We start from the raw sequence: 12,371 nt of genomic DNA, 5'->3' as shown, positions 1-12,371 counted from the left end.
GACTTATTTCACTCAGCATAATCTCTTCTTTAAGTATACCTTATGGTAAGCTTTTATCAATGAAGTTTGTAATGTATATATTTTCTGTTCTGTAACTTTCTTTAGATAATTATTTTCTTGCCTTTGTGCAAATTTTTGAACATCAAATACATCCATTTTATCTGATATATCTTTCATTTCTTCAGGAATTATAAATTTATCTCCTAGTTTCATTTGAATAGATGTGCTATTCTCATTCTCTTCAGTTTTCATAAGTAGTAAGTTATGATTACAAATTGAAATGTACGTGCTGAATGAAGGGAACTGGAAAATAGAAAAAGGCACAGAGGAAAAAGATAAAAGTCACCTATAATTCTAACACTCATAGGAAGCCACTGTTTTTGTTTTGGAGTATTTGCTTCCAATCATTTTTTTTTTGTAAAATAAATACGCACTTGTTTCTTAGAAAAACAGTGTCAGAAAGAGCAGTCTTTGCTATTTGTACTTTGCAACATAATAACAATGTATGATGAACCCTATTATCTTTTTTGTTTTGGTTTGGTTTGGTTTTGGGTTTATTTTTTTTTTATTTTTTCAGCGTAACAATATTCATTGTTTTTGCACAACACCCAGTGCTCCATGCAATATGTGCTCTCCCTATTACCCACCACCTGGTTCCCCCAACCTCCCACCCCCGCCCCTTCAAAACCCTCAGGTTGTTTTTCAGAGTCCATAGTCTCTTATGGTTCGCCTCCCCTTCCAATTTCCCTCAACTTCCTTCTCCTCTCCATCTCCCAATATGGTTTCACTTAAGCAGGAAGAAACAGAAACTTTGAACAGACAAATTACCAGAAATAAAATTGCATCAGTAGTCAAAAATCCCCCCAAAAATTAAAAGTCCAGGACCAGAGGCCTTCACAAGCAAATTCTAACAAAAATTTGAGAAGAGTTAATACATGTTCATCTCAAACTATTTAAAAAAATTTGAAGAAGAAGGAAAACTTTCAAATTCATTCTGTGAGGCTAGTATCACCCTAATACCAAAACCAGATGAAGACACCATAAAAAGAGAACTATAGGCCAATAACTCTCAGCAAACCAAATCCAACAAAATTAGCAAACCAAATCCAACAAAACATTAAAAATCACAGAGAATGATCAAGTGGGATTTATTCCTATAATGCAGGGGTGGTTTAATATTCACAAAAGAATCACGTGATGCATCACATCAATAAAAGAATAAAAACCATAATTCAATAGATGGAGAAAAAACATTTGACAAAATACAACTTCCATTTGTGATTTTTAAAAACCTCTCTTGCAACATGGGTTTAGAGAGAACATACCTCAATATATTATGGGCCTTGTATGAAAAACTCACAGCCAACATCATACTCAGTGGGGGAAAAATGAGAGCTTTTCCCATAAGGTCAGGAACAAGACAAGAATGTCCACTCTCAACACTTTATTTAACATAGTATTGGAAATCCTAGCCAAGCAATCAGACAACAAAAAGAAAAGTCATCCCAGTCGGTAAGGAAAAGTTAAATTCTCACTATTTGCAGGTGACATTATACTATATATAGAGAACACTAAAGATTCCACCAGAACACATAAATGAATTCGGGCAAGTCTCAGGAGATAAAATCAATGTACAGGAATCTGTTCATTCCTATACATTAATAATGAAGCAGCAGAAAGTAAAATGAAGGAAACAATACCATTTAAAGTTGCACCAAAAACAAAACAAACTATTGGAACTGCATCAAAATACTAAGCTTCTACAGAGCAAAGGAAATAGGCAACCTATGGAATGGGAGAAGATATTTATAAATGACATATCTGGTAATGGGTTAGTATCCAAAATATTTAAGAACTGATAAAACTCAACATCCAAACAACAAGTAATTTTAAAATGGGCAGAAGACAAATAGACATTTGTCCAAAGACTTACACATGGCCAACAGGCACATGAAAAGATATTCATCTTCACTTCCCATCAAGGAAATGCAAATCAAAATTACAATGAGCTCTCACCTCACACCTGTCAGAATAGCTAAAATCAACAACAGAAGAAACAAAAAGTGTTGGTGAGGATGTGGAGAAAAAGGAACTCTCATGCACTATTGGTGGGAATGCAAACTGGTGCAACCACCAGTGGAAAATAGTATAGAGAACCCTCAAAAAATTAAAAATTAAACTACTCTATGATCCAGTAATCACACTACTAAGTATATACTTAAAAAATAGGAAAATGCTAATTTAAGGTGATACGTGAACACATGTTTATAGCAGCATTATTTATAATAGCAAAATTATGGGAGCAGCCACATGTCCATTGGTGAATGAATAGATAAGATAGGGGAGAGGAGGATGGCAGCAAAGTCTAGGCTAACCTCATCCCTCAAATACAACTAGATCACTATTAAATCATCCTAAATATCCCAGAAATCAACCTGAAGACTGTCGGAACAAACTCCATAACTCAAAGGAGTAAAGAGGCCACATTGAAGAAGGTAGGAAATGTGGAGATGTGGTTTAGGGGGGAAACAGATCCTGGCTGTTGCAGAAGGGATGGAGCCATTGTCTTGGAGAAGGGTGAGAGGGAGGGGAGCACACAAGGGAATGCACAAGAAGAATGTTTCCCCAGAGCCATTGGCTTAGAAAGCTAGAGCAGCTGAATTTCATGAGTTCTTAAAACTAGCAGGGCTTGAAGCCTGGAGTTTTAAGTGTCAGCAGGCTAGGCTGGGATAGACTCTAGAGAGCACTGTGCTGCTCCTGGAGAGAAGGAAGACAAACAACCCAGGGGAATACAGCATGGAAATAATGATGTGAAATTTGCCTAGAGCACATATTGGGGACATTATTTGCTCTTCTTGAGTGTCCCTGAAAGGCAACATTCATGGAGAAATCTGTCGAGGAAAAAGCTGGCTGTTGCCATTTCCCTCCTCCACCTCCCAACATAAACACAGAGCCACTGGCTGGAAGTAGCCATGCAGACACGGATACCCAACTTGCTTACACTAAGCCCCAACCCCTTGCATTACAGTGGAACTGCCTTTCTCAGCCACATTTTCCTCTGTCCCAATACAGCTGGCTCCTCCTCCAGAAGACCAGCACAAAAGACTGCCCACACCACATGTCCCAAACAGAGAGTTTTGCAGGGCCTCAGTTCTCATGTAAGCGGTGTCAGGTCTCATTTCACAAGAGGACTAGAGCACACCAGTTAAAACTCATCACATTCAATCCAGGGAGGAAACAATATCCACAGAAGGAGAGCCTCTGCAGATGACAAGCCAGGAGGATAGAGCAATAGCAGACACAATAGTAGAGCACACACAACACACACAGAAACTTGCCAAGCCAGAAGGGAGAGGTATGATATATCCAAATTGCTACATGGGGAAAATCTGCAGCCAAGAATCCTCTATCCAGCAAGGCTATCATTCAGAATAGAAGGAGAAAGAGTTTTCCAGACAAACAAAAACTAAAGGAGTTCATGACCATTAAACCAGCCCTTCAAGAAATATTAAAGGGGGACACTTTGAATGGAAAGGAGAGGCTAAACGTGATGGTATAAAGGCAGGAAACAAAAAAGCAGTAAAAAATAAATAGTTCTGTAAAAAATCATTCAAGAAACCCATTTTAAAAAGGATATAAAATATAATAACTTGGACTTAAAATGTGTGGAGTAGAGGAGAAAAGAATGGGTTCAACCTTAATTGAACATCAACTTACTATAGAGTGCTACCTACAAAAGAGGTTACATACAAACCTAAGGATAACCATATATCAAAGACCATTCATAAATGCAAAGAATACAGAGAAAGAAACCCAAATATATCACTAAAGAAAATCAACAACACAAGAAAGACAAGAGAGGATCAGAGAAAATATACAGAAACAAGCAAAAAGTAATAAAATGGCACTAAGTACATATCTATCAATAATTACTGTGAATGTAAATGGACTAAATACTCCAATCATAAGACATAGGGTCTCAAATGGATAATAAACAAAAAACAAAACCCATCTATATGCTGTCTACAAGAGATACATTTTAGACCTACAGACACCTACAGAATGAAAATGAAGGGTTAAAGAAATATTTATCATGCAAATGGATGTCAAAAGAAAGCCAAAGTAACAATAGTTATATTGGACAAACTAGACTTTAATAGACACACTGAGAATAGACAAAGAAGGGCACCTTATAATCACAAAAAGGCAATCCAACAATAGGATATGAAAATTATAAATATTTATACCCCCATTGTGGGATCATCAAAATATATAAAAATATTTAATAATAAGCATAAGAGAACCCATTGATAACACAATAATAATAGGGGACTTTTATGTCACACCTGCATCAATGGATAGATCATATAAACAAAATCTACAAGGAAAAAATGGCTTTGAATGACACACTGGGTCAGTTGGACTTACCATATCTATTCAGAATTTTCCATCCTAAAAAAGCATTCTTTTCAAGTGCAAATGGAACATTCTCAGAATTAATCACATAATGGGCCACAGAACAGGCCCTGACAAATACAAGAAGCTTGAAGGCATACCTGCACCGTTTGTGACCACAGTGCTATGAAACTAGAAGTCAAAAACTGGAAAGACCATGAATGCAGGGAGGTTAAATAACACCCTACTAAACAATGAATGTGTCAGTCAGGAAATAAAATAATTTAAAAACACATGGAAACAAATGAAGATGAAAACACAATGGTCCAAAACCTTTGAGATGCAGCAAAAGCATTCATAAGAGGGAAGTTTATAGTAACACGGACCTATTTCAAAAAAAAAAGAAAAATCTCAAACAGCCTAAACTTAAACCTAAAGGAGCTAGAAAAAGAACAAAAACAAAGCCTAAAGCCAGAAGGAGGGAGGAAATAATGAAGATTAGAGCAGAAATAACAACCAATAGCACAGAAATATAATTATAATAGAATATTATGAGAAACTATATGCCAATAAATTGGACAACCTAGAAGAAATGAATAAATTCCTAGAAACATATAAACTACCAAAACTGAAACCATAAGAAATAAGGGAAAAGTTGAACAGACTAATAACCAGCAAAGAAATGGAATCAGGAATCAAAAAACTCCCAACAAACAAAAGTCCAGGACAAAATGGATTTATAAGCAAATTCTGCCAAACATTTAAAGAGTTCATACCTATTCTTCTCAAACTATTCCAAAACATACAAGAGGAAGGAAGCCTTCCATATTCATTCTATGAAGCCTGCACTACCCTTATACTATCACCAGATAAAGACACCACAAAAGAAGAGAACTACAAGCTAATATCAGTGATGAACATAGATGCAAAAATCCTCAACAAAATACTAGCAAACCCAGCCTAAAAATACATTAAAAAATCATTCACCATGGTCAATTTGGATTGATTCCTGGATTGCAAGGCTAGTTCAATATTTGCAAATGACATATCACTTTAAAAAAGAAAAGATGGAGGGCACCTGGGTGGCTCAGTGGTTTAAGCCACTGCCTTCGGCTCAGGTCATGATCTCAGGGTCCTGGGATCGAGTCCCGCATCGGGCTCTCTGCTCGCCAGGAAGCCTGTTTCCTCCTCTCTCTCTCTGCCTGCCTCTCTGCCTACTTGTGATCTCTCTGTGTCAAATAAATAAATAAAATCTTTAAAAAAAAAAAAGGATGGAGGCACCTGGGTAACTCAGTCAGTTAAGGGTCTGACTCTTGATTTCAGCTTGGATCATGATTTCATCGTTGTGAGGTTGAGCCCTGCATCAGGCTCCATACTAGACGTGGAGTCTGCTTAAGATTCTCTCTTTCCCTCTCCCTCTACCCCTCCCCTCCCTCTAAAAAAAAAGGAAGGATTAGAACAAAATGATCATTTCAGCATATGCAGAAAAAGCATTTGACTAAGTACAACATCCATTCATGATAAAAAAAAAAACCCTCAACAAAGTTGATTTAGATGGAATATACCTCAACATAATAAAAGCCATATATGAAAACAAAAGATGATATCATCCTCAATGGGGAAACACTGAGATCTTTTCCTCAATGGTCAGGAACAAGGATGTTCACCTTACCATTTTCTTTTTTTTTTTTTTTTTTTTTTTTTATCGTCCAAGAACATTTTATGCTCTGCCCTAAATAACACTGTAATGCAGCCAAAGCCAACCCAAATGCCCGGAAAATGCCTACAACAGCCACATTGTCGCCCTTGCGGGGCCAGCCTCTGTTTTAAAGGAAAGTTTCCTCGGAGCTTCTTGTTAGGCTGTCTCGGGCACAGCGTGTTAGCCTTTCGGTCCCAGGGCCAAGAGGAGACCCAGGAGCGGAGGTGGAGAGCATCCAGTGTTCCAGCTCCTTCTGGCGGAGCTGACGGGCCGGGGGAGTGAGCGGCCCCGAAGGCAGTGGACGCTTTCCCAGTCGCATGTAGGGCAGACTCTTCTTTAATACGAATGGTGGTGTATTTCCTCCGAGCTGGAACTCGTCTGTCAGTTTGTTTAATCTTCAGGTCAGATCTGGGAGCGAGGCAGGACTGGCATCACTACCGGCTTTTTCCCAAGTGCGCAAACGGAGCCTGGAGAGCCAAGTGACAGGCTCAGAACGCCTCGACCCAGCCGTCCCGTCTCAGCCCAGCCCTCTGTCCAAACAGCGCGTCCTCACCACTGTGTACCTTCCCAGGGCACAGAGGCGACCTTGGATTCCCTGGCTGGTGGCCGGGCATCCCGCGGGGCCGTCCACTCCACCTTACCATTTTCTTCAACATAGTACTGTAAGTCCTAGCCACATCAGTCAGACAACCAAAAGAAATAAAAGCATCTATATCAGCAAGAAAGAAGTCAAATTGACCCAAAAAAAAACCCCAAAAAACTGCTACAAGTGATAAATTAATTCAGTCAATTCACAGGGATACAAAATCAATGTCCAGAAATCTGTTGCATTTCTATACACCAATTATGAAGACACAGAAAGAGAAATTAAGGAATCAGTCTCATTTACAGTTGCATGAAAAACAATAAGATACCTAAGAAAACCTAAAAAAAAAAAAAAAGGCCGAAGACCTCTACTTTGAAAACTGTAAAACACTGATGAAAGAAATTGCAGATGACACAAACAAATAGAAAGACATTCCATGATCATGGATTAGAAGAAGAAATATTGTTAAAATGTTTTTACTTCCTAAAGCAATCTACACATTTCATGCAACCCTATTAAAATACCAGCAATATTTTTCAAAGAGCTAGAATAATCCTAAAATTTATAGGGAACCAGAAAAGACCCCAAACAGGCAAAGCAATCTTGAAAAAGAAAACCAACGTGGGAGACATCACAATTGTGGGCTTGAAATTATATTACAAAGCCGTAGTGATCGAAACAGTATCATACTGGCAGAAAAAAAATAGACACATAGATCAGTAGAACAGAATAGGAAACCCAGAAATGAACCCACCTATTTGGTCAATTAATCTTCAACAAAGCAGAAAAGAATATCCAATGGGAAAGACAGAATCTCTTCAACAAATGTTGTTGGGAAAACTTGGCAGCAATGTGCAGACGAATGAAACTGGACCACTTTCTTACAAAATAAGTTCAAAATGAGTTACAGACCTAATTTTGAGACCTGAAACCATAAAAACCCTAGAAGAGAATACAGGCAGCAACTTCTGCCTTTTTTTCACACTTTTTAAGTAGGCTGCATGTCCAGTGTGGGGCTTTAACTCACCACCCCAAGATCAAGAGTCACCTGCTCTACTGACTGAGCCAGCCAGGTGCCCCATGCAGGAACTTCCTTGACATCAGCATTAGAAACTTCTTTATAGATATGTCTCCTGAGGCAAGAGAAACAAAAGCAAAAATAAACACAGAAACTATATCAAAATAAAAGCCCTCTTCACAGCAAAGAAAACAATCAACAAAACTAAAAGGCAACCTACAGAATGGGAAAAGACACTTGCAAATGACATATCTGATAAAGAGTTAGTATCCAAAATATATAAAAACCAACACAACTCAACACCCAAAAAACAAATAATCCAATTAAAAATGGGCAGAGGGCTTGAATAGACATTTTACCAAAGAAGACATCCAGATGGCCACAGACATATGAAAAGATGCTCAAGTCACTCATCATCAGGGAAATACAAACCAAAACTACAATGAGATACCACCTCACACCAGTCAAATGGCTAACATCAACAACAGGGAACAACAGGTGTTGGCGAGCATGTGGAAGAAGGGGAACCCTCTTGCACTGTTGGTGGAAATGCAAACTGGTACAGCCAGTTTGGTAAACAGTATGGATTTTCATCAAAATGTTAAACATAAGGGCGCCTGGGTGGCTCAGTGGGTTAAAGCCTCTGCCTTCGGCTCAGGTCATAATCCCGGGGTCCTGGGATTGAGCCCCGCATCAGGCTCTCTGCTCAGCAGGGAGCCTGCATCCTCCTCTTTCTCTGCCTGCCTCTCTGCCTACTTGTGATCTGTCTGTCAAATAAATAAAATCTTTTTTAAAAAATGTTAAACATAGAACTACCCTGTAATCCAGCAATCACACTACTAGTTATTTACCCCCAAATTTTTAAAAAAATACTAATTGAAAGGTACACATGTACCCCAGTGTCTATAGCAGCATTATCTACAATAACCAAAGTATGGAAACAGTCCGAGTGTCCATCGACTGATGTATGGGTGAAGAATATGTGGTGTATGTATATATGCAATGGAATATTACTTGGTCATAACAATGAATGAAATCTTGCCATTTGCAATGACATGGACAGAGATAGAGTACTATGCTGCATGAAATAGGTCAGTCAGAGAAAGACAAATACTATATGTTTTTACTTATGTGGAATTTAAGAAACAAACGAGCAATGCAAAAAAGAGAAAGAAACAGACTCTTAAGTACAGAATGGAAACTGATGGTTATCAGAGGGGAGGTAGGTTGAGATAGGTTAACTAGATGGTAGGAATTAAGGAGTGTTCTTGTCATGATGAGCACACCAGGTTATTTGTGGAATTGTTGAGTTATTATATTGCACACCTGAAATTAATATAACTATGTTAGCTAACTGGAACTAAAATAAAACTTTTTAAAAATGCAAATAAAGAATGAAAAAATGTAAGATTTAAACTCAAACATTCAGTAATTATGTTAAATGTAAATGGACTAAATGTTTCAGTTAAAAGAGAGATTTGTCAAACTGGATTATAAGGTAAAACCCAACTTTATGCTACATAAAAGAGTCTTACCAGAAGTATAAGGATACAGGCTGAAAATAAAAGGATATTGGGGTGCCTGAGTGGCTTAGTGGGTTAAGCCTCTGCCTTCGGCTCAGGTCACGATCCCAGGGTCCTGGGATCAAGCCCTGCATTGGGCTCTCTACTTGGTGAGGAGCCTGCTTCCTCCACCCCTCAGGGTCCTGGGATCAAGCCCTGCATTGGGCTCTCTACTTGGTGAGGAGCCTGCTTCCTCCCCCCCCCACCCGCCTGCCTCTCTGCCTACTTGTGATCTCTGTCTGTCAAATAAATAAATAAAATCCATAAAAAAAAGAAAAGGATATAAAACAATATTGCATGCAAATAATAAACAAACTGAAGCTGATGTAACTGTGCTAATGTCAAAGTATACAAAAGGCAAGAAATATTAGTAGAAAAAAAAAGAAATATTAGTAGAAAAAATGAAAAACATTTTATGGTAGTAAAGTGTCAGTTTAACAGGAGCTATCTTAATCTTTAATTTTTATTTATATAATAGCATAACCTCAAAATATACATAGCCCCCAAAAAGAGAAAAACTAAAAGGAAAACAGATAAATCTAAATCATAGTGAGAAATGCTAACACATTCCTATCAGTAATTGGCAGAAATAGACAAAAACATCAATGAAATTAACAGACTTGGCCTATTGGTAAATATTGAACATTATACCCAACTACTGCAGAATACATATTCAAGAGCAATTTGAATATTTATCAAAAAAGACCAGAAGTCATGCCACAATGCATGTTTCAACAAATTTCAAAGGATGGAAATCATATAGTATGATTGAAATCAATGTGGTCTCTGACCACATTAGAATTAATCCAGAAGTAAGTTTTTAAAAGATAGATGGGATATCCCCAGTGATTTAGAAATCAAGCATTGTACTTACAAATAACCCATGGATTAAAGGAGATATGAGAAGATGGGGATTTAGAGATCATTTTCAACTAAATGTATTCATGGGTGTTTTAACATTTATAAATCAATCAATATATCCCAACACAAAGAGAGAATAATGGAGAAAAAAAGTGAGCATTTCAATAGATGCAAAAATTGGTAAATTTTAATAGCCATTCATATAAAAATATTATAGGAGTCAAAGAAAACTTCCTTAAATGTTATTAATAAAGGATATATTCTGAAAACCTAACATTATACTTAGTGGTAAAATATTAAAAGTTTTCTCACATTAGCCCCATTTCAGATATCAATAAGATGTCTGAAATGCCCACCACCACCACTTCCTTTTGGCATTGTACTGGTGTGTATAGCCAGTGGAGCAAGGCATTAATGTTCATAGGAGCTTTATTTATAATAACAAAATGGGGGGGGGGGTCAAATGTCCATCAACAAGTAAATGGACAAATAATGATATATTCATACTCTGGAATATTATACAGCAGTGAAAACAAGTGAATCAGTTCTACATACACCAATATGGATGAATCTCATAGATAAAATGTTGAGTGAAAGAAACCAGATGCAAAAAAGTACATATTTTATGATTTTATTAATATAAAGCTAAGAAATGTACCTACTTATTTATGGTGATTGATGTTTGAATGTGGTTAACTTTGGGAGCTGGGGGATGTTAATAATGGGAAAGGGGCACAAGGAGGGCTTCGCATAGTGCTGATAATGTTCCATATCCTTTTTTTAAATGTTCAATTAGCCAACATGTAGTACCACATCAGTTTTTGATGTAGTGTTCAATGATTCACAGTTGCATATAACACCCAGTGCTCATCACCACATGTGCCCTCTTTAATACCCATCACCCAGTTACCGCATCCCTCCACCCCCTCCCTTCTGTAACCCTCAGTTTGGTTCCTGGAGTCCAGAGTCTCTCATGGTTTGTCTCCCTCTTTAATTCCATATCTTGATTTGTGTTGTGTGTTTACTATGTAAAAATTCTTTAATTTTTAAATTTAAGATTTATATACTTAACTTCATGTATATTATACTATAAGAAATTACCCCAAAAAATACCCTAGTGTCCAGTGATGAATAAAAAGATCAACTTAACATGGTATGCACATACAATGAAAAATTTTTCAGCCTTGAAAAAGAATTAAATTCTGACACATAGTACAAAATGGATGAACCTTGGAGATATTATCCTAAGTGAAATAAACCAGTCACAAAAAGACAAATATTATATGATTCCACATATATGAGGTACCAAGGGAAGGCAAATTTATAGATACAGAAAGAATGTTGATTGCCAGGAACTGGCAAGAAGGGAACATGGGGAGTTATTGTTTAATTGGTACAGTTTCAGATTGGGAAGATGGAGAAGTTCTAAAGTTGGGTGGTGGTGATAGTTTTACAACATTGTGAATGTACTTAATGCCACTTATTAAAAATGATTAAAATGGGGCACCTGGATGGCTCAGTTGGTTAAAGCATCTGCCTTGGGCTCAGGTCATGATCGCAGGGTCCTGGGACTGAGCCCTGTGTCAGGCTTCCTGCTCAGTGGGGAATCTGCTTCTCCCTTTGCCCCTCCCCCTGCTGATGCTCACTTGCTCACTCTCTCTCTCTCAAATAAATAAATAGAAGATTTATTTTAAAAAAATAAAAATTGTTAAAATGGTAAATATTATGTTATATATATTTTACTACAATTTAAAAAAAAGAAACAAAATAGAAGGAGCAGTGGATAAACCTGATTGTGATATCAATGTGTGTAAAATATGTGCTTTCCAGAGTGGACCCTGGAATATAACCAAGGCATTGACAGCTCTCTGGCTCTGTCCCTAAAAGTGAAGCAACACTAAAAATGTGCATCTTTGATAAGTTTCATACTTAGGATAAAGCAGGGGCAATAATAAAATCCCCAAGAAAAATGTGTTCCAATAAAAAAAAAAGTGATAAAGTTCTGTCAGTACTAACATGAAATGATATTCGATATATATTTTGGGGAAAAAGAGTTTGAGAACAAGCTCTTTGTGTATAGTACTCTCCTATGTTATACAACATATCCTATGTTATAAAAGGGAAAAAAGTGTCTGAATAAATGAAGTATTTCTTCATTATAAGAGGTATTGATGTAATAATTGCCTTTTGAAAGACAAGAAATTCAACTACATGTAACATAAACATTAATTATCAGATAGATTCTAATTT

General features: G+C 37.1%; 1 protein-coding gene across 6 annotated transcripts in view; it reads left to right on the top strand.

Annotated features, from left to right (window-relative positions):
* Positions 1 to 12,371, top strand: part of PHKA1 (phosphorylase kinase regulatory subunit alpha 1) — a 137,514-nt gene that overhangs the window by 74,135 nt on the left and 51,008 nt on the right. The gene's annotated exons all lie outside the window — the stretch shown is intronic.

This window comes from Meles meles, chromosome X (assembly GCF_922984935.1).
Source record: "Meles meles chromosome X, mMelMel3.1 paternal haplotype, whole genome shotgun sequence".
NCBI lineage: Eukaryota > Metazoa > Chordata > Mammalia > Carnivora > Mustelidae > Meles > Meles meles.
This window is presented reverse-complemented; position numbering and strand designations above follow the sequence as displayed.